This window comes from Lissotriton helveticus, chromosome 7 (genome assembly GCF_964261635.1).
Source record: "Lissotriton helveticus chromosome 7, aLisHel1.1, whole genome shotgun sequence".
NCBI classification, from domain to species: Eukaryota; Metazoa; Chordata; class Amphibia; order Caudata; family Salamandridae; genus Lissotriton; species Lissotriton helveticus.
This window is the reverse complement of record NC_136068.1, coordinates 1,264,504,978-1,264,526,826: the sequence shown is the minus strand read 5'-3', so window position 1 is coordinate 1,264,526,826 and position 21,849 is coordinate 1,264,504,978. Positions and strand designations below refer to the sequence as shown.

Genomic DNA, 21,849 nt, shown 5'->3' with positions numbered 1-21,849 from the left:
GGTTCACTCAGCCATAAATTATTTTGTATGCTGAAAAGTAATATCGGTTCCTACTTCTCTGTTGGTGTTATCTTAGAGAGCGTTCTTTGTCATCCAAGATATAGCTTCTTGTCAGAAGTTCCGCATGTGAGAACAACCATCCTCTGTTCGCATCTCAGGTTGGAAATCTGTGCACCTTCGAAGTGTGGCCTCTCATCAGTTGTTCTAAAGGTGCCAGTTGTTATTAGTGCACTGTATGCAAAGTGAGGGTTGAAAAACGGACATATGTATGGGAGAAACAGGAGATATTGGACATAGTTGCGTCAGTGAGTTATGTTCCATATTATTTCCTCGTTCAGGCCCTCTTTCACCGTATTAAGTGTTTACATCCAAAATGTCTCCCTATGTTTGCGTGCTTCTGTCACATTTTGGCCTAGTTTGACCTTAACTTTTTCAAGAATAAGCCATCATAGGTCTGTTTCGGAGTGTGCATGTTGTTGGCAATGACGTACCATAGGGGATGCCACCTCCCCTGTCCGTATTGCTGACCTGTGCTCGGAGTATCTGAGCCTAAACTCCCGCCTTGTCTCTCCCACATACCCCTTTCCACAGGGGTATAGGATGAGATATATTATGTTGAGAGTACTACAATTGGTATGGTCTTTTAGAGTTCTCGAACGTCCATTGTACTCCCATTTCTTTGTGACTATGGCAGTGTCACAAGCAACACAGGTACCGCACCTATGATTCCCTTTGATGGCTGGTAAGCCTGTGATGGTTCTGTCTTCCATAGTTTTAGGTTTTGGTTCTCTCGTATGCACCAACTTATCTCTTAGGTTGGCATTTCTGCAATAGGCTACTATCGGTCTTTCAAGTGCAACATTATCATCATTTGTATTGAGTATGGTCCAATATTTGTCAATGATCTTTTTGACCTTGAAATTGAGGGGTGAGTGGTTGATAAAGCATACTAGTTTATCATTCTTTTTGCGATGTGTTCCCTCCAACAGAGCCTCTTGATTATAACATCTAGCTCTTTTAAATGATCTTACTAGTCATTTAGGGTAACCTCTTTCCAGTAATCTTTTCTTTAGTTGTTCCCCATGTGTGTCATGTTCTGCTATGCTTCAACAGTTTCTTCTGATTCTGAGGAATTCCCCAAAGGGAATAGAGTCTTTCTGGCTATTTGGGTGGAAGCTATCATTGCGCAAAATTGTGTTTTTTGCCGTGGGTTTACAATAGAAACTCACTGACAACAATCCTGTGTCACCTGAGATGACTACATCTAGAAATTCAACTCTATGGCTGCTGTAATTAGCTGTGAACTTTAAGTTTGCGTCACTCATATTTAGCCATGAGATATAATCCTGCAGAGTGGATGCATCTCCATCCCAAATAAAAAAGATGTCATCGATGAAGCAACACCATTCTCTGATATTCTCAAAGTATGGTGCCACTTCATTATAGACATGCTTTCTCTCGAATTCCCCCATGAAGATATTCGCCACAGTGAGGGCACAAGAGGCCCCCATGCTGGTCCCCATGGTTTGTTGGTATAGGTCTTGTTTAAACTAAAAAAAGTTGTTAAATAACACTAGTTCCAGGCACGCTAAAATGAACTCATCGGGTCTGTTGCCCGGCGTTCTACTCAATAGCGACGCCACTGCTTCCACAGCTCTATTTTTTTGGGGTGTGTTCGTGTAGAGTGCCTTGATGTCAAGTGTTACTAAGATATGTCTGTCTGGCCTGAAAGGTATGTTTTCAATTCTATTGATGAAGTCCCCTGTATCTTTGATATACGATTGGTACGTAGAAGTAAGGGGGCATAAAACACTGTCTACATACTTGGAAATCAGCTCAGTACTTGAGATGATCGATGAAATTATGGGGCGAAGAGGTGGGTTAGACATGTTTTTATGCATCTTCGCAACCCCATACAAAGCTGGGACCACGCGGTCCTTTTGATTCAAAAATTCAAATTCATTCTGGCAAATATCTCCCTGTTGTAGTTATTGCCTATATTTTGGTGCTTAGTGACTGTAATTGAGCCCGTTTGGCCGGTCTGTAATGTTCTGGGACTGCCAGCATACTTTGTATTTTCTGATCGTAGCTCTGAGTGTTCATGATCACTATTCCACCTACTTTATCACACTGCTTCACAGTGATATTTTTAGTGTTTTGGGGAGATCTCAGTGCCTCCTTTTTGTAGTTCTTTAAGAACAGATTTTTCATAAATGACCACTTCCGGGCCAACCATGTCAAGAGTTGGTGTGAATGTACACTTAGGTTTACACCCTGACTGATTTATATCCGTTTCCTCCCTACTCTTAGAAGTGAAATATTTCTTTAGTCTGATTTTTTTTTTTTTAAAGAAGGAAAAATGTCCTGGTGTAATTAAAAATTGATGTATGTGGTGCTCAGAACAAAAGAGAGCCCCTTGCTCAGCACATCCACTTCATATTTACTTAGTAGGTGCTCCGACAGATTAAATATTGGTATAGCGTCAGAGGGAGGACCTAAAATGGCAGTCACTGGTTCCAATATTGAGGATTTCTGGTCCTCCTATACGGCTGTGGAGGTGCTGGGTACGTTTGTTGGTAATTCCTTTGATTTGCTCCTTGGTATCTCCTCTGGCCTCTGTCCTGACCTCTTCCCTAAAAAAGGAGATTGTTGATGGTATTGGGTTTGTTCTCCCTGTCTGCCTTGATGTAAGGGCAGCTGTGGACATTGCGGCTGTGCTTGTCTGCCTCCCCTTGATCTAAAATCTGATTGTCCTCCATCAGATACATTAGAACCATCGCCATCCGAGTCTGATGAAAAGGTGTCTGAAAAGGTCAACTGTTGCCTTCTAGGTCTATACTGATTCTGGTTAGTTTGCTTTTGCTGCCACTCCTGATAGTAGTTTGGGCTCAGATACGGGTATGCCCTCTCCTGAGTATACCATCTTGTGTCTTTTTTCAATTTGTCAGTCTTTTTCTTTATCAGGTACTCTTCGAACTCAAGTAGTTCGCTATTTAGGCTGTCTAACTTTGCTTTTGCGTCTTCTAACGCCAACATACTTTTAAGCTTTTCTTCGAGATCTGATATCTCCTGAATGAGGACAACCACTACCTCCCTGGCTGTCTCCACAACCGGGATCATCCAATCTTGCGAACATCTGTTGGAGATTTGAGACCACCTTTCTAAGAACTTTTGTATTGCTGCGAAGAGTGCTAGCACATATCGTACCCTCAAGCCTGAGGGTATACCCACCCGGCCCGGAGGTACTCCATCATGAATAATGCATGCAATTCTGTTCTTTTTGCTTTTTTCTTTAAGTTCATGAGTTTTATCCACTCACTATTATCTGCATTAGATACAGTGACTCTTTTGTTTGTAGCTGGTAATTGGCCTAACAGAGTTGTGAAATCTTCATCGGAAAATATGAACAAAGGGAATCCTTCCATTATACTCTATTTGTTCCCTTGATCAGGGAGATAATGTAGAGTCCCAATATTCGACTCTGTGGATAATATATATGGGAGTGGGCTCCCCTCACTCTGATGTTTTGACACCAGTATCAGAGACTTTCTGGTGACAGATCTTGTGGTTGGTGTTAGTACATCAGTATTTTGTAATATATGTAGTTTACTAGGTGGAGTAATATATGTAGTTTACTTGGTGGAGAAGATAGAAAAATAAGTGATTTTGAAAGAGAACATTTTCTTACAAAGGACCCAGCTATGGTCCCTGTTATCTGCTAAATAGGTGAAGTAGTAGTACTGGATATGCTCTAATTCGGAAGAGAGGTGTACCTGTGATTAAAAAATCACCAACACAATTCAACTAGAGCGAGGTACTCCCATAGATACTTTGGAGGTCTGGGAGGAGGGGGACAAATCGATAAATATATACATGAGAAATCTCCCACACGGCCTGCAATGCTTTAACTATGAAATGAAATTTTCGAGCATGTTCTGATTTATATAGGAAGGGATGCTGTGTAAAGCCATAGTTAAAGCATCGTAGGTGGTGTGGGAGATTTCTCTTGTATATATTTACCGCCTCAGACATGGCCACATTAGTGTCCACCGTTTGCAAGATTACTAGCGGCGATCATCGTCGTACATCAGGCAAGGTTTAATTAGGCATTTATTTTTTACGTAGGAAAACATGACAGCCATAGCTACAATGCCGCAGGCATCAAGGTAATAATATTAGTAATGTTGCTTAATTTATTACTCAAATATAAGCTTTAAATATGTTTTAGTAATCTATTTTTCCCCACACATCAGTGTATGAGTTCTGAAACGACATACATTTTCATTACAAATACACACTTTTTAATTTTGGGGTATAGATATATTTAATTTAGTAGGCTGGACTGCACAAAAGGTACTACTTCTAGGCAGCAAGAGAGCTACCAGCTTGCCCCCTTGGTAATACTTTGGTTTTCCCTCATACTAAATTTGACGTTAAAGTGACTAGGTGTGTGTCCTCTGTAACCTAGATAAAGCCATGTCTCATTTGGGTGCCACATTAGGTTTGCAACCAAGTCAGAGTCTCAAAGGCTAAGCGATAATAGGCCAATGAATCCTTCTTTTGATGCATTTGGATTACAATTATCTGCTGCCATTTCAATCTCTCTTCCTCTCCATTCACATGCACAGTAAAGTAATGAATGCTCAATGTCGCAGTGCATTAATATTGTTGTATAAAACTCATCGCAACAGTACAACACAGTTGCCTACAATACTTCCTCAATGGGTGCTACAGCTTTATGTCTACATTTATCCCACTCTGCCTCATTGGGAAGGCCCCATTGAGCTCTGTCCATGGTCCTCACTGGTGAACTTCCCCACCATTTTCCTTAATACTTAGACCCTCTCTACATGGTCTGATGTTGTCCTAGCCTTTTCCTTCTGGCTCCAGCTTCCTTTCTGATCACTCTGTGTCCATTACTCAATTGCTGTACATAGTCTGGTATCTGTTCCCAGTGATTGCGATACCCTACCTGGGCTCTGTCACTGATAGAGACCTAGGCCTTTGTTGGACACCCCATTGAATTATGACTGCATCCCTGATGCAGGAGAGTGAAGCTCTTTTTGCAGCCACACAGCACTTGTGATTTTACATGGCTCTTATGTACTGCTGGCTACTTGAGTAACATAAACATATCTCTTTCTGTATCCTACACTTATGTTTCATTGTTCACATGGATACTTCTACCTGCAGATTCCTCACCTGTAGAATAATCCCAGGTGTCAGACTGGATCCCAAAACCTTAATGCGCCTATGTCTCTAGTAAAGTGCGCTGGCTTTGTATCTATGCTGAAAGTGATGTTGGATGACATCACTGAAGCAATATAATGCCCACCTCCATGCAGTGACGGCAGTTCCTTTTTTTTTCCAACACCTTCACGGATCTAGAGCTTGCTATCTCCTAAGTGTTATGAGTTTTCATCGCAGAAAAAATTTATTCAGTGCAGTATAATGTCTCCTCCAAAGCATTCAAGCCGTTCAATGACTGTGAAGGACAATAGAAAGATCCCTATGGGGAGCGTAAGGGAGGTTGCACCTCAAGTATATCCTCCAAAAACTATGCAACACAAGAAAGAGACTTCAGGGAGTTTGAAATCAACTGGCTCATATTTGGTTTATTTGGCTTCTCCTGGTTTTGGGTCATCAAAAGATTTTTGAGAGGTCGTCTCACCCTCAACTTTTCAAGACAGGCTTCATCATTAGATGACCTGTCACACCGGGTTAGGAGCAACGCCAACCCTGCGGACTTAACCAGGGGAAGCTAGTCTAGCCCTGGGTGTTCTTATAAATCTAAGCTCAAGACAGTAAAGTCGGTCCTGTTTCTTGTGTGTCAGAGAGAGTATAAAATATACCTAGAGGTATACTCAAAAGTGTTATTCTATTCGGCGAATACCTCTGGTATGTTTACAAACACTTTAAAAATCCCTGTGACCCTGCTGTATCTGGAGGAGGAGAAGGCCTTCGACTGTGTCGATTGGTCCTTCTTAATGCGCACCCTACGCCGCTTTGGGTTTGGTGAGGCTACTATGAATCCCCGAAATCCTGAGTATTGGTGAATGGGGTGGCCTCAGACTTTTTTAGCCTTGCTCAAGGCACCAGACAGGGCTGCCACTTGTCCCCAATGCTTTTTAGGGCTCGCTGGTGTTGGAGCGCGAAGCGCTCCCGCCAGCGAGTTCTATAGCCGCCTTGATCCCTGTCAAGGGACTAGCAGCTGTGAACGAGCCCGACACAGAGCTGGGCACGAGCCGACTCAGGTCCGTGAACGCGCGGGAACGTCAATGTGCACGTTCACGCGCGTCACGCTCCTGTCCTCCCGCGTCTCTGCCGAGGCGCGCTCCAGGCCGACTTGCGGTGTGCGTCACAGCGGCCGGAGGTAGGTAAGTGAGGGCGGGGGGCGGCGGGATTTGTTTGCTTGTTTAGGACTTGTGCCCTGCCAGAGAGGTCTCTCTATCTCGCTGTAAGGAGAGCTTTCAAACAGGCTGACCCCGCAGCCATCCGTACCCTGACTTTACCCAGGCGCACGCTGGACGTCCCGTGTTACCATGTCGTGTGTTCTGCGGATGGTGTTAATGACCCTTTTCCGTCACCTTGCATCTCTGTTCTCCAAGGAAGATATCCAGCCGCCACCCCTGGAGAGCAGCTGGCCCCCGCGCCTAAACGTGCGAACAACCGGGTCACCGCCCACCTAACCCTCTCGAAGAAAGAGGGATTTCTTAAAACCTAATCTGGTCTTTCCTATACTTAAATCGCCGACCTAGGGAATGCCAACAGCTCTCAGTCACACGGACTTGACTCACTGAGCTATCGAACCAACGCGAAGCATGAATTACGAGGGACGGTGTACGGCACCCCAGGGGCGAAAGCTCAATCAATTTACAACGGGCGGTTGCGGTGCTCCGCTAATGATGATTCCATTTGTAATCCTTCATGACGCGGCACATCAGCCTCAGACACGTCCTGCCCGCGCGCCAGGCATGTCCGGCTTCCTGTCCCTACCCGATCCCTGGACACTGACCTCTGCGGCCCGCCTGCGGCCAGGGCCCCTCCCTTGCATCCCTCGGAGGACAGGCGGGTGAACTCTCTGGCTGGTGGCAGGCTCTCTCCCACCCGCGTGTGCAGAGACGTCTGAGGGGGTCTCAGCCTACCGCAGGCCGCTGCTCAGGAGGCAAATGGGACAGAACCGGTGGATAGCATGTGGCCCACCTCGCCTTCTCAGCACACACGAGGAAACGTGCACTCTTAGGCATGGCGACCCGTCGTGATCCCACCACAGTCCAGGTGAGAGGCGCCAATACAGTCACTACAGATCGAGATCAGGGGAGTCATCCAGGACACGGCCACCCTCAAAGGGGAGGGAGAGGCTAAGGAGGCCTGGGACAGGCACGAGCGACTTTGAGGAGAGACTACAATGCTGTAACAGACAGTCAATAGACTCGGCCTGCTGGGCCTGGAGGCTGGATCTGCCTTCCCTACACATGCACTGTTTTTCTCAAGTCATGCCACACTTTCAGACAAACTAGGGCCTTTCCCTCGATGGGCTCCAGTTCTCCCATCAAAAGTGTGCTCTGAAACCAAAGCATCCTTCACACAATCAATCCGGATTTATAAAGCGTGGCAAATCAATCAGATAATGGTGATCAGTAAGGAAGATGAGGATGACCAGGGTGAAAGGGTAAAAAGATGGAAGGTAGCTTGGGCCAGCGACAATAGAAGGACCCCCTTCCTCCAAGTTAAAGAGCTATTTCATTAAAGTTAACAATGACTCCTATACCATCTTGCCAGAGATTACAGTCCAACAAACAGTGTTGAAGAACCTGAGACTTTGTGGCCGAAGCCTGAATACTCTTCATTGAGAAACACAGACGTCGAGGTCCGCTTGCGATTTTACGAGAGATCCCGGCGTAGGAAATCCCAAGCATCTCAACTTGACAGCAAATTAAATGTCCAAAACGTCTACGCAGGAGGGTTTTAATTAAAAAGAAAACTGGTGTCTAAGGAGACAGAGGGGCTAGGGGTGAGCTTAGGGATACAAATCCCATCAGGAATTCGGAGCCCTCACAAAGGGAAGCCTTTAGTATCTGACATGGATTGGAGGCTGCCCTATGTATGATTTGGAGCTGAGCAGCGAACTGGAGTTTTGCTAATGCTGTAAAGAATCCAAGGGCCTCAATTACCTTTGGTAATGGTTTACGTCATATACAAAAGATTATTGGGATACATAAAAAAGCAACTTGTTTGCATGGTTTTCTTTCTATTCACAAAAAAAAACACTCGCAGGTGAAAATACAGGCAAAATCCAATTGTCTGGGACACCTACCCTGGTCCCTCTGTTAGACAAGTAAGAGGAAGAGTCAACCTACAGCCAATAACAGGCATACAAATGAAACCGACTGTAGTGGGGCCAGATATTCCATATGCAGGATCACAAAAAAAACATTCTAAGACATGATTTTACTTTTCAGACATTTTTCAACTACAGGAAGCAGTCCCCTGTTCTTAGCCTCCCTGAAAACTTTGTTGGTTTTTACATTTTTTTTTTTTTACTGGATTCTGTCTAGCAGAATGGATTTCAACCTGTACTTTCAAGCCAGATGAATAAGGCATTATAATCAGGCCTGCTGGATCTATGCACCAGGGGAAAACCAAATTATGCAGAAGGGTTGGCTACATTATACAGCAAGAAAAGGAAAAATGTGCTGCATAGTGCGGCACATTGAAAGTATCATTGCCATTTGTAGACATGTAACACTGTCTGGGCAGAGGGTTCATCTCAGTAGTACCAGTTTGGGAACCCAGTACTACACTCCTTGTCCCGTAGTACAGCACCAAGACGCTTCCAGGCATACGTTCGTGCTTAACTACATTTTTTTAAATTAGTTTTTCATTCAGTTTAACACCCAGTTACAGTAATCCGCAATTGAACGGTGATCTGTCAAACTACGCAAAGGGCATTCCACTGGGAGTCAATACATGCTGTTGCGTTTTTATTAGCTTTGCACCTGTTTAAGCTAGAAACAAAACATATTTTGGATAAAATCTGCATACTATGCGGCACATGGGGGGGGGGGGTCATGTGGCAATTCACGATTATTCAGAAAATGTCTCGGCCGCAGAATTACATAATAAAGTTTAAAGCACAGCTTGGTCCTGGTCACCTTCCCCCTTCTTGCTAAAAACAGTCAGACAGGGTGGTAGCCGTCCAACAAGTTGTTAATAAGAAACATGCAAGGTTATTAGTAGCAGGCAGAGATATGCACAGAACTCTTATGTCCGCTTCATTATCATTTCCTTCCCTGACAATTCGTCTCTTATAACTGGAGCGGTTAATACGGTCTCATCAGCAGGAGACAGCATTTCCTTTGGAGGAAAATTTGCTAATAAATGCCAAATGTTGTGCAGATCCGTAAACATAAGCCAGACAATTACCATGCTTAGCTACTCTCATAGGCATCTATGCTCTCTGCTACAAAACAAAATGCTGAACGCACTTGCAACAAACTTGGCATAAAAATTACAACTTTACTCTGCGAGTGCATTTACTTAGTGTTCGTCCTTTCAGAAGCTTCAGAAACTAGAGTTACAAAAATGCGTTGCTGAGTTTCAAAGGCTAAAAGTGACAGTTATCTAGTCCGTTGGTCAACAGACGTCCCAAACTCTTGTTTACATAGTCCATGTTGCAGCTTTACAAATGTCTGTTATGGTAAGTGCCCTGATTGCAGGTGGAGTGTGGCTTAGGATGAGAAGATTTTTTTTTAACTTTAGCATAACAGGTTTGGATGCATTTAACAATCCACCAGCCAATCTCTGCCACAGAAATGAGATGACCTTTAGGAGACTGTGAGAAGGCAAAGGCTTGCGAAAGGCCTTGGTCCTATCTATAGAATACTTGAGAGCACGCTTGATGCCAAGTGTGTGGAGTACTCGCTCAGCTACTGAGTCAGGTCGCTGAAAAAAGACTGGGAGCTCAACTGTTTGGTTAAGGTGGAATGAGGAGACAGCCTTAGGTAAGGCTTTAGGATTGGTTTTAAGAACCATTCTTATTGTGCACCTTGAAAAAAGGTTCCAGCAGCATTGGAGCTGATAAGTCTAAGAGACGTTGTGGCTACATGGATACAACTTTTCCAGAAAGAAATGACAGAGAATGCCAATGTAGGGGCTCAAAAGGGGGCCCTATAGGCCTGGTAAGGACAATATTGAGACCCCTGACTGGGGCTGGAGGTACCATTGGTGGACTGGCACATTGAAAGCCTTCCATAGAAACCATAATGCATATGTAACAATAGTGGCTAGGTGTAGCCGAATTTATGTGAAGGCCCACCCTAATTTTTGTAAATGTACAAGGTAAAAGATATTGTCTTGAACAGTAGGCATAAGAGGGTTTATGTGGTTTGGAGTACAACGGTGGACAAAACACTGCCAATTTGCAGGATAGCAGGTGTGCATAGCGGGCCGATGAACTTCTCTAAGTTTGTCTATGCATACTTAAGATACATCAAGAGAACTAAACTCTAGGACCACAGGAGCCAAATCACCAGTTGAGCTGCTTGGGATCTGGATGTCGGGCTTTGCTGTGGTTTTTTGTGTGAAGATCCAGCCTGTTGGGAAGCTTCTCGTGAGAGGCAATGGACATCTCCTGAAGGGTTGAGAACCATGGTTGTCTGTCCCACATTGGAGCCACCAGGATGTGTGTGGGGGATGTTTGCCTCAGCTTCCTGATCACGTAAGGTATTACTGGGAGAGGAGGAACACATTGCACACAAATATTCCTGGCCAAATCATACACAGAGCACTGCCCATGGACTGGGGGTGTGGAAACCAGGCGGTGAAGGTTGGGGATTTTGTATTTTTGTTTGTGGTGAAAAGTTCTATGCTTAGAGTGTCAAATCTCTGAAAGTAAGGGTGTAGGACTTGTGGGTGGAGTTCCTACTTGTGGGCTTGTTGCTGCGTACTGCTGAGCAGGTCTGCAAAGTCGGTGTCCACTCCCAAAAGACTCTTTGGTTGGAGATGTACTGGAGGTGGATGTCCCAGCCCCATATTCTCTATGCAAGGACAGACGGCTGTTGCTTTTGTAGGTACAAGATGGCAGTCATGTTGTCTGGGTGCACAAGAACTACTTTGCCTCTAATCTGTTGAAGAAAGGGGTTAAAGGCTAGATGAATGGCTAACGGTTCCAAGTGGTTGATTTGGAGACCTCGATGTTGAGGTTGCCACAGACCTTGGACTGCCATGTTGTTGAGATGTACTACATGGCTGGCTAGAGATACATCTGTGGTGATTGTCACCTGTGGAACTAGGCCTGCAAAAGGCCTGCCCTGCTTCAGATTGTTGCTGTTTCACCACAGCAGAGCGTGATGGGTGCTCGCCTCTACCAACACTAGATGTTCTAAGTAACTCTCCGCGTGTGACCATTGGCTTGATAGGCACTCCCAAAGCAGGCACAGAAGGCGGCTATAGTGGGGCGCTATGGAAATGCACAAATCCATTCCTGGGAGGCGCATTTTCGTGCAACCTGGACATGGACGGAGCGGCTGAAAAAGTGTTGTGGTTTTCAGACGAGGTCCGTGCTAGACAGAGATGAATGAGAAGTCCTTGTTCTTTCTCCTGGCTCTGAAATGTCAGAGCTGATGATCTCTGGTCTGGGTTAGTGGGCCCGACGACCAGGTGAATCACCAGATTCTCTCTTGGCACCAAGCGTGCCCACCTTACAGAAAATATCAGATATTTCCGAAGAGGATTTGTACATTCTGCAGTGGGACCCCAGTCTGTCTAGTCTCCGATGCAGAGTTTGCTAGCTTCTGAAAGCAGAGCAAGAATAGCACCAGCTCTTATCGTGCTCCAGCGAGATGCACAAGTTACAGACGGTGGGGAGATCGGCCCAGGGGGTATTTGGAATGGTACTGAAGGCATCTTCTGAAAAGTGTGTTTCATTACCTTATGCGCGTCTACATTCTCCAAAGCTACTCAGGAGTCCGCACTTCCTGAAGGGCAGAGTGGCTGGTTGTTGGACGACAATGAACATTAGGAGTGGAGTAGGGCTTCATAAACAAGCATTTGCAACGCAATAGGTCACGCATTTACGCGAGTTTAAGCTATTGGCATTGTAAATGACAATGCCTTTATATTTAGGTTTTAAAAAGCAAAACAAAAATAAAAGGCATGGTCATTTACAATGCCAATAGCTCTAACTCGCGTAAATGCGAGACCTATTGCATTGCAAATGCTTGTTTCCCTTAGTATTGAACCTTTTGTGGTGAGGATAAGATCCAACCCGGGGATCAGCTGCATTAGTTTTGCCCCAGACTAGCATAAAATCTTGCTCTACGCGGACAATGTCCTACTACCCATCATTAACTCCGCTGCTTCTCTCCCACTGATACAAGTTGAGCTTGCACTCTTTGAACGAGTATCGGGTTTCAAGGTTAACCTCTCAAAATCCTTTTTAGGTCTTGCCTGGCGTTGCAGCGCGCATGCGCTGCTCGCTCTGCGAGGGCCTTTTGGAATCGATACAGATTTGGAATAGACTTTAACCCCTTCCGTGCTCGTGACGGAACCACTCCATCACAAGCACAGCGCGCCGTGGCTCCAAAAGCAAACTCCCCAGAGTTGCGCTGTTCATTGAGGGGTTGCTGGAAGTGCCCCTTGCTTTTCTCTGCCCCGGTGCTCGCGCACAGAGGCATTTCAGCCGTCATCAGCCAGGCTTGCTTGAATCCTAAAGAACAGTGATGGATTAAACCTGCACCATAAGGCACAGGGTCAGACTGATTTTGTACCGCTTTGTTCGCCATAAGTTGGCAGGGTATGCTCAGGCGTGAGTCCCTTGCTCACTTTGCCACTGGATTCAAGCAAGCCTGGCTGAAGACGGCTGAAATGCCAGAAACCGGTCCTAGGAAGCTTGTTTCCGGTCCAGGGAAGGCATGGCTTGGCAGTTCGGGCTGGACTGTTCCCATGAGCACAGGGTCAGACTGATTTGCATATGGCCATGTCTGAACTGGGGTGGCAGAGTGGGCTAAAGAACGGTGATGGATTAAACCCAGATCTTTTGACTGGGTGTGAGTGTTTGATTGGTTCAGATGCTCCGTCCATCACCACCCCCTTTTGTACCGCTATGTTCAATGTTGGGTTTAATATGTTAGCTCCCGAAATAGGGCTCGGAAGCAACATGCGACATGTAATGTGTTACAGTGGAACTTTGTACTGATGGGGCTTTCTGCTTAGAGTTAAAACCTTCAGGCATGTGGGAAACTTGTGATTGAGCTGTACATTATCTCTTGCTAACTAATGATCTTGGCAAGCGTAATTTTTATTAGATGAGCTCGGCTGAGCTACAAAGATTGTATCTTTTTGTAAACTTAAAAAGATTTTGACAAAAAAAAGACACTTTAAAAAAAAATGTGACAAAAGCGGTCCTATTGCGAAATACAACGAACCTCCTGACCTAAAAGCTATCTGTTACCAACATGTGTCAACTTCTGTATAAGCCTAAGAAGTTCTAGAGTCGTCTTCAGGGTAAATGACTATCAGGCAATTGTGTACATTCAGACCGTGCAAGTAGGTAACTAAACCCTACCAGTCTCACCGTTAATACCTATCGGACCCCCATCCACTGCCGTAATACTGATGCTATGTTAAAGGCAGTTGATGGAGGCCCGATAGGTAATTCCGATTCGCCTACCTTCTGACGAATATGTGACTGTGGAGGAGGCGCCTGCACACCTAGCCACAGAGTCTGTAGTTTAATATGACTGTGATATTCACTGAATTAACGATGGGACTGGTAGGGTTTTAGTTACTTACTTGCATGGTCTGAATGTACACATTTGCCTGATAATCATTTACCCTGAAGAAGACCCTAGACCTCTTTAGGCTATACAGCAGTCGAAACATATTGGTAACAGCTTTTAGGTCAGGCAATTCATTGTATTTCACTATATGACCACTTTTGCCACTTTTCCTTAAGTATTTTTAAACATACCAGATGTACTCGCTGAATAAAATAATGCTTTAAGTATACCTCTAGATATATTTTATACTCACTCTGATGCTTAAGAAACAAGACTGTTAAACCGTGCACCATTGGTGTGGGCCTCCCTTCCATTTTATTGCTGTTGCCTCCTATGTTTTTGCTATGTTTTGCTGGTCTAGATGCTTTGAGCACTTTGCCACTGCTTTTCAGTGCGAAAGTGCAAGTGTTCCCTGTTGTAAATTGCTGTAATGGATTAGTGACTCCATGATTGGTTTATTTGATTTACTTTTCAGACCCTAGTACAGTGAACCATGAGTGCCAAGGGCCTGTAAATCAAATGCTGCTCTTGGGCTTGCAGCACTGATTGTGCCAGCCACAGAAGCAGCTTGTAAAATAGGGCCCAGGCCTGCCATTGCAGAGCCTGTGTGCAGTCTGGGACTGCCATGTCGACTTGGCAAGTGCACCCACTTGCCAGTCCCTAAACCTTCCATTTTCTACATGCTAGTCACCCCTAATGTAGGGGTAAGGAACACCGATGGGCAGGGTGCATTGTATGTGAAAGCTAGGACATGCCCTGGTGTGTGTAGCATGTCCTGATAGTGAATTACATCCACATTTGTTTTTCACTATTGCATGGCTGCCTGTTCCCATAGGCCAGATTGGGCAGTTTGATTATATCATCTTATAATCCTAACTGACACAGGAAAAAAGGTAGAAAAACGAGTTTAGTACGCCTGAACTCAGAATGTTAAAATACATCTTTTAGTGTGGGTGACTTTTACATTCTTAGTTTTAAAATACCACTTTTAGAAAGTAGGTATTTTCTTGCCTAACCATCCAGTATGCCTCTGCTAGGTTTGTGTATTATATGTCTGGTTTTTGAGTAACAGGGGGGCTGGAGAGGGCCTTAGCGTCAGCAATATGACGAGTGAAGGCTGGCTGAATAGTACCTGGGTTGAATAGAGAGTAGGAGGAGGAGATTTCCTTTCACTTGCCTGAGCCTACATTGAATAGAGAGTAGGGGGTGGAGATTTCTTTTCAGCTACTTGGGCCAGGTCAGCTTTCAACAATGCTGTCTCCACCTCCTGCCAGGAAGCTGCACCAGGGAGGACAAACCTGGTTTGGGCTGGGAACAGACACTCTCTGCCTTCAGAGAACAAAGACCATGTGTGTATTAAAAGAGGGGCCCAGACCCCAGAACTTTAGATCACTTCTGGGAATCAAGACAAACCTTTGCCAAGGAGAGAAACCAAGGATGCTGAAGGAGGAAACTGCCCCTGCGCTGGTTACTGTTTGGGGTTGGCCTGCAGTGGTTACTTATTACTAAGGAAAGGAGAAAAGTAACTTTGTGTGTACTTTATCATCTTAAAGATCTCCAAGGGCCTGAAGGTGAGCGTGCCTCCTGTTCTGAAGTCTCAGGGACACACAGACTTCACCACCAGCTCCCCTGAATTTCCTTGCTCGGAATTCTACCTGCAGTGAGGGGCCTGCTGTTGTTTTAGGACCTCTAGAGACTGCGTGTCGCTGGAAGCGCGACGCAACGAGGAAGAAGAGTGTCGCCGCCGCAGCTGTTTGCCATTGCATCACTGAGGAAGTGTGTCGCGTCGCCGGAGAAGTGTGTCGCCGCCCCAGAGGTTGCCGTCGAATCACCGGAGAAGCGTGTCGCAGGGCCTGTCGCGGCACAAGTAACCACCGATTTTGCCACACGGCCGTCGGGCGTGCACGCATCGTATCCAAGTTGTCGCATCGCATCAAACACGCCATCTTGTCGCATCGCACCGGATTGTCGGATCGTAACCGGGATACAGTAAGAAACAGGCGCATCCCCTCCTCTCCGGCACGGTATAGACACTTTGTCTCCCCTGGAGCAAGGAACTGACTCATCGCCTTTCCTGCGCCCCTTTTGTTTATATTGCGTTACGCATCCAAAGTAGTTTGAGAGTAAAGAGTCGCATTTACCATCTACATTGAACTAAGCTATTTCTACCATTTGAAAGGCATATATCTTTCTAAACAGGTGTGGTGTCCATTTGTAGTGTTTTCACTGTATTACTGTCTGTGTTCACAAATGCTTTACACACTGCCTCTGAGATAAGCCCGTCTGCTCGTGCCAAGCTACCAAGGGGGGTGAGCAGGAGTGTATCCCCCTTTCCCTAACTAGAAGCAAGGGTCCCTATTTGGACAAAGGTGCAAACCATTGCCAACTAGAGACCCCCATTTCTAACATTGGTGTTCAGCGGTGAGGATTCTGGACTTGCATTTGTGATTCATATACAGTGATTGGGGTACACTACTAGTGAGTTCAGACCATTACGCAACCACATACATTTTGGTAGAATTTTTTCCTTGGGACTTCTATTTTTGATAAGAACTTGCCAATTCTTGTTACCATGAGCAAAACAGCATCCAACGCATCTATGGACCTACAATTTGAAGAAGAGAGGGTTGATACCTACACTGTGCCACAGCTTAAGATCATCTGTAGAAGATTTAAAATCTCTGTGAGAGGCCTCACAAAGAAGGCGGTGTTCCAAAAGGCGCTGAGGGCCTGGTTGGAATCTAGAAATGTTCCTGAGAATCCTGTAGAGTCTAGGGCCGGGGCAGAGAATACAGATGGGCAGCTGGAGGGGCCATTGGGCCTGACCAGGGATTAAGTACCTTCCAGGGCAGGCAGCAGTGTTTCTTCAAAGAGCCTGTCCCCAGGAGAGCTGGAGGACAGGGAGAGGGACAGAATGCATAGGATGGAGCTAGCCAAGCTCAAAATGGGTGGTCAAATGGAATTAGAAAATAAGAAGTTAGCCTTGGAAGGAAAGAGCATGAAAGAATGTTGAGGGAGTTGGAGCTGAAAGCAAAGAGCTTAGAGATGACTCCCTTTGGTGGCAGCACACCATCCGTCCCTGTAGAAGCAAGAGTATATATCCCCAAAGATGTAATTAAGGAGTTCCACAAGCATGAAGATATTGGACAATGGTTTAAGGCCTATGAAGTGGCCATGTCCTCCCACCGGGTCCCTGAGAAGGATTGGGGAACGGGGTTGTTTGGTCGCTTTCTTAGACTTGCCCTCTGAGGACCAGAATTCCTATGTCCACATGAAGGAAGCCTTAATGACCAGATATGGGTTGACCCCAGAGCTTTATAGACAAAGGTTTAGATATTGTAAGAAACTGGAGTCAAGTACTTGGGTGGAATATGTGTCCTTTTTTTTTTTTTTTCTTCAGAGCATTGGATAGTTGGGTGAAGGGTAGCAAAGTGAATGATTTTGGGGCGCTGTATGATTTGATTGCATGGGAGCACTTGTCCAGTAATTGTTTTCCAGACCTACGCCAGCACCTGATTGATAGTAAGCAGAAGCTTGTTGAGGAAGCGGACCGCTGGGTTAGTACCCGGGTCCACAAGGGTCATGTGGGAGACTTCACCAAAGATGGGCAGGGTCCCCAGTAGAAGAGTGGGGTAGACAAGAGTAAACAGAGGGAGTTCCAGAAAGAGCCCCAAAGTAATCCCCAAGGAAACCAAGGGAAGGGTTCCAAGCCTCCCCCTGAGAAGAATCCAGGGACCCGCCAGATAAGCCTGTTCAGAAGGGGCCCAGGAAATGCAATAATTGTGGTCAGGTGGGCACTGCTTCTGGGATCCTAAGTGTCCTAATTTGCGAATGCAGCACCCACTGGTGCACCGCCCCGGCAGATGGCTAGTGTAGCCCTGGGGGAGGATTTGGGTGCCCAAGGTGGGTGGGGTCCTGCAGAGATGTCCCTAGTCTCTCTAGGAGTCAATGAGATGGTCCCTAGGACCCAGCTGCCTGATAACACCAAGAAATACAGGCAGTGGGTAACCATCAATGGCCATAGGGTGGAGGCTCTGAGAGACACCGGAGCCAGTGTGACAGCTGTCAGTTTTTGGCTGGTGTCTGAAGAGCAGGTGATTCCCCCGTGCATTTTACCCTGTAGTTGCCACTGACAACTCAGAGAGCCACTGCAAGGTGGCCCAGGTTCTCTTTGAGTGGGGGGGGGGTGTCTTGGGTACCTTTCAAGTAGCTGTGAGGCCAGTCATGCCTGTTGATTGTCTGCTAGGCAATGATTTTGAAAGCTCCCCTTGGGCTAAGGTGGAGAGAAGGTCTCATTTGGAGATGTTGGGTCTGCCCTAGTGGGCGTGTGTTACTACCCGGTCCATGGCAGCCAGTAAGGGTATTCAAGAGGACCTGGAGCCTGCTTTAAAGAGAAGAGGCAGGGGGCGCGGGAAACAGGACCCCAAGATCCCATGGTCCAGGAGGAGGCAGACCTTGAGGGGGATGCCCTGGAGCCTACAGGGGAACAAGTAGCTGAACTGGGGGACCTGCCTGAGCTGACCCATTGGCAGCAGGAAGGAGGCCCCTCCAGGGAAGAGTTCTGCAAGGAGCAGAAAAAGTGCCCTTCTCTTGTGGGTTTGCGGCAACAGGCCACAAACCAGGCTGCAGGTGATCAGTCTGGATCACATTGGAACTACTGGGAGAATGGTCTCCTATATAGTGAGCCTAAGGTTGCTGAGCCTGGGTCAGCCCTGGTCCTGGTGGTACCCCAGCGCTTCAGAACCTTCCTACTGGGTCTGGCTCATGATGTGCCTTTAGCAGGACATTTGGGGCAAGACAAGACCATTTGAACAGCTTGTCACCCACTTTTATTGGCCCCAAATGCGCAAGAGTTTAGACGCTCATTGCAGGACCTGTCAAACTTGCCAGGCAAGTGGTAAGAGTTGGAGTAGGCACAAGGATCCTCTCCAATGCCCACCCCCTTTGAAAGGGTGGGCATTGACATTGTGGGGCCTCTGGATCCCAAGACAGCCATGGGCAACAGGTTCATCCTAGTCTTGGTGGATCATGCCACCCTGTACCCGGAAGCCATCCCTCTCAGGACTGTGACGCTCCCGTGGTGGGACGTGCATTGATGGGGATTTTCTCCCGTGTGGGGTTCTCCAGAGAGGTGGTGTCAGACTGTGGTACCAACTTAATATCAAAGTATATAAAGTCCCTGTGGCAGGAGTGCGGTGTAACCTACAAGTTCACCACTCCTTACCACCCTCCAAGGTAATGGGCTGGTTGAGAGATTCAATCGGACCCTAAAGGGCATGATTATGGGTATTGAACCTATGAGGCGTAAGTGGGAACACTCTAATCGAGTTTCAGCCTGGACAGAAAGTGTGGGTCATGGCCCCCGTGGAGCCTTGTGCGCTCCAGGATAAGTGGACCGGACCATTTGAGGTGGTGGAGCGCAAGAGTAATGTCACCTACTTGGTGGACTTGCGGTCTCCTAGGAACCCTTTACAGGTCCTGCATGTAAGCCGCCTTAAGCCCCACTTGGAGAGGTCCAAAGTGGGCATGCTCGTAGCGACAGATGATGGAATGGAGAAGGAGACCGAGCCTCTTCCTGACCTCCTATCTGCAAAAGAGCACGATAGGTCAGTGGACGGTGTGAACCTCTCTTCCGCCCTGACCCCTGAGCAGCAGGATGGCTGTCACCAACTGTTTGGACAGTTTCCTGATCTGTTGTCCCCGACTCCCGGTGTCACTGAGTGGTGCGTCCATGATGTGGACACTGGGGACAGTCCTCCTGTAAAACACAAAACTTACTGAGTGACCGACAAGGTGAGGGCTTGCATCAAGGAGGAGGTCTCCAAGATGTTTGCGTTGGGGGTGATTGAGTCCTTTAACAGCCCTTGGGCCAGCCCAGTGGTGTTGGTCTCAAACGCTGCTGCGCCTGGTGCCACACCCGAACTTCGGTTCTGTGTGGACTACCGAGGACTCCATTCAGTCACCAGGACTGACGTGCACCCCATCCCCAGAGCTGATGAGCTCATTGATCGATTAGGGGCTGCCTGGTACCTCAGTATGTTAGACTTAACGTCTGGGTTACTGGCAGATCGCCTTAACTGATGGGGCAAGAGAGGTCCGTATTCTACACACCAGATGGGCACTACCAATTCCAGGTTATGCCTTTTGGGATGAAGAATGCCCCTCGCCACCTTTTAGAGGTTGGTCAACCAGGTGTTGGCTGGACTAGAAGATTTCAGGGCTGCCTACCTGGATGACATTGCAGTGTTTAGCACCAGTAGGGAAGAACATCTGCGCCACTTCTGGGAAGTGTTGATGGCGATGCAGAGGGCAGGCCTCCTGATCAAGGCGAGTAAGTGCCAGATCGGGCAGGGTTCCGTGGTGTACTTGGAACACCAGGTTGGGAGCGGCCAGGTGGCGCCCCTACAGCCTAAGAGTGATACCTTCCTGGCTTGGGAACCCCCTCAAGACCCAGACAGAGTTGAGAGCCTTTTTAGGAGTCACAGGGCACTACAAGCGGTTTGTCAAGGGGTATGGCAGCATTGTTGCACCCTTGTCAAGCTGTTTACCAGGGAGGAGCCCAAGAAAGTGAACTGGACTGACACCTGTCAGAAAGCTTTTGATGCCCTGAAGACTGCCATGTGCCCAGCACCCGTGCTTCAGGCGCCCAACTTCTCAAAGGAATTCATTGTGCAGACAGACGCTTCAGAGCATGGTGTGGAGGCTGTACTTTCACAGATGAATGAAAAGGGCCTAGACCAACCTGTAGCCTTTATTAGTAGGAGGTTACTTACACAGGAACAGAGGTGGAGTGCAATAGAGTATTAATTTGGGAAGACCAGTAAATGATCTTCCTCCATGTAAGAAAATTCTTACTTAGTGCATGAAGTGGTTAGTGTGGTTGGAGAAGGGGAAGCAAAAGCAGGACTGGTAAGCAGTCAAGCAGGAAAGAAGGAAGTGTTCATCTGAAAGATGGCAGTGTTAATCATGACCATCCGAATTACTAATTTAGGAGAAAGCAGTCTAAGAATTGCCACAAAACTGGTTAGCGATTTCCCTTGCTCAGTAAAGGCAGATTTTAGTGAAGGGTTCTGGGCTAAGCCTTTGTCTCTGTGGCTCAAAGCAACAGGCTTGCGTCAGATCAAATAGCAATGTTAAGAAATTAGAGTAAACTTTCAAGACCAATTCAATCAATCAGTACTTATAGAGCGTGGCTTATCAACTGTGAGGGTATCCAATCGCTGGGTTGCTGGGCTTAGTTAGTCGAAAAGCCAGGTATTGAGTCTCTTGAACTCTGTCAGGCCGGGAGATATTTGGAGTTAGAGGGCATTCCCGGACTTGACGACGAGGTACAAGAAGGAGCAGCTGCCGCTGTGGCTACGGTAGATGCGCAGTGTCTGATTGAGGGTGAGGGAGTCGGAGCAAAGGTTTCTGGATGGCTAGTGGTAGTTCATGTATGCTGGCTCTTGGTCGTAAAGGGCTTTTTGTACGTGTGCCAGTATCTTGAATTGGCATCTTTTCTGGATGGGGAGCCAGTGGAGGATCCTGAGATGTGGGGTGATGGTCCGTTTGGGCAGGTTGAGGATCAGTCTGGCCGCTGAGCTGTGTATCGTCTGGAGCCTTCACATTCAGTGGTAGTTCCTGTGTACAGTGCGTTGTCATAGTTTAGCCGGTTGGTGATTAAGGCATGTGTAACTTCTTGTGCTGACGAGGAGCCATTTGATGATTCTTCGGAGAGTGTGGAAGCAGATGGAGACTGCTTTGATCTGTCGCTTCAAGTTGAGTTTGCTTTCTAAGATGATGCTGAGGTTGCGGGCATGGGCTTTCCGTGTGGGTCCAGTTCTGCGGGCCACCAGGTGTCGTTCCAGGGGGAGGCTTGGCTGCCAAAGACCAGAACTTCAGTCTCATCAGTGTTGAGCTTCAGACAGTTGGCCTTCATCCAGCCTGCGGTATTCTTCATGCAGTTGTGTAAGTTGGTCTTAGTGGTGGTGGTGGTGTCCGCAGAGAGCGAGAGGATGAGCTGGATATCAGGCGGCATAGAATACGTTTTTAAGATCATGGGTTCTGACCATGTTGGCTGGAGCCTTTA

At 46.9% G+C, this 21,849-nt stretch overlaps 1 protein-coding gene across 2 annotated transcripts in view; it reads left to right on the top strand.

The window, feature by feature from the left end:
• The window catches only part of XYLT2 (xylosyltransferase 2), a 165,122-nt gene that overhangs the window by 26,887 nt on the left and 116,386 nt on the right, over positions 1–21,849 (top strand). The gene's annotated exons all lie outside the window — the stretch shown is intronic.